General features: G+C 42.7%; 1 pseudogene across 1 annotated transcript; it reads right to left on the bottom strand.

The window, feature by feature from the left end:
- Nucleotides 1-307: 307 nt before the first annotated feature.
- Nucleotides 308-888, bottom strand: LOC308414819 (high mobility group protein B1-like; annotated as a pseudogene). The gene has a single exon. The product of its transcript is annotated as a high mobility group protein B1-like (transcript).
- Nucleotides 889-1,481: the final 593 nt, after the last annotated feature.

Below are 1,481 nucleotides of genomic sequence, written 5' to 3'. Positions count from 1 at the left end.
AACTCTACTGTCCCCATATATATAACTAATTTGTGCTGTGTATCAACAAGAACCTGCTTTAAATTTCCATGCCAATCAACACCCCCCAGACTGAACCAGGCAAGGTTGGTGGTGACTGAAAATACCACCAGGACAGGGCTATCTGAAGACACATTCCTTAGTGTGTTAACTATACAAAAAAAAAGACACTGTACAGTTCAAAAATAAATTTTACACAGCCTTTCATTTTTTTTCTTTAAAAGGAGTAAGTTGTGTACAGGCGGGTTAAATGTTTTATAGACAAGAAAAAAAATTCACTAGAACAAACTTATTCATAATCATCTTCATCTTCTTTTTCCTCTTCCTCACCCTCTTCATCCTCCTCATCATCTTCCTCTTCATTCTTTTTCTTGCTCTTTCAGCCTTGACCACCCCTGTTCTCACTGCATCAGGTTTTCCTTTAGCTCTGTAGGCAGCAATATCCTTGTACTTCTCCTTCAGCTTGGCGGCCTTCTTCTCATAGGGCTGCTTGTCATCCGCGGCAGTGTTGTTCCACATCTCCCCTAGTTTCTTCGCAACATCACCAATGGATAATCCAGGATGCTCGCCTTTAATTTTTGGGTGGTACTCAGAAAAGAACAAGAAGAAGGCTGAAGGAGGCCTCTTGGGTGCATTGGGGTCCTTGAACTTTTTGGTCTCCCCTTTGGGAGAGATGAAGGTTTTCATTTCTCTTTCATAACGAGCCTTGTCAGCCTTTGCCATATCTTCAAACTTCCCCTTTTCTTTAGCAGACATGGTCTTCCACCTCTCTGAGCACTTCTTGGAGAACTCTGAGAAGTTGACAGAAACATCCGGGTGCTTCCTGTGCTCCTCCCGGCAGGTTTGCACAAAGAATGCACTTGAGGACATTTTGCCTCTCAGGATCTCCTTTCCTCCGTGAGGCACAGAGTTGCCCAGCGCCCGTCTGGCTCTCGCTTGCCCGGGCTCAGTCTCTGAGGAGGTCAATGTACTGCAATATCTGTATCTTGTTTTTATTTTTGAGACAAGGTCTCAGTATGTAGCCTTGACTGTCCTGCAACTTACTATGTAGACCAGACTGGCCTCAAACTCAGAAAGATCTATTTGTTTTTGCCTTCTGAGAGCTGGAGGTAAAGGTTTGAGTCAGGGCCTGCATTGGTCCGCCCAGATGGGAGCCTAGAAGTAAAAGAAGTAGGAGACTTATGCCTCCATCCTTAACCCAAAGCTATCTTCAAATGATAACCACTCGCAAATGAAAAATTAGTTTTCCCCAAGGGAGTCTCAATGGGGAAAATCTATTCTTAAGATAAACCACATGCCTGATGATGGCCAGTACAAAATGAACTCAACAGCATCTTTGGAGGTTGTCTCATAATGTTAAGCCAGGGAATTATTTTAAACTTACAAGTATTTTGCATATATATATAGTTTTGTGTTTTTATGGTATTCCCGTGTGTGTAAACCTGTGTTTCCATGTCTATGTA

Source organism: Micromys minutus (genome assembly GCF_963924665.1).
Source record: "Micromys minutus genome assembly, chromosome: X".
Taxonomy (NCBI): Eukaryota; Metazoa; Chordata; class Mammalia; order Rodentia; family Muridae; genus Micromys; species Micromys minutus.
This window is presented reverse-complemented; position numbering and strand designations above follow the sequence as displayed.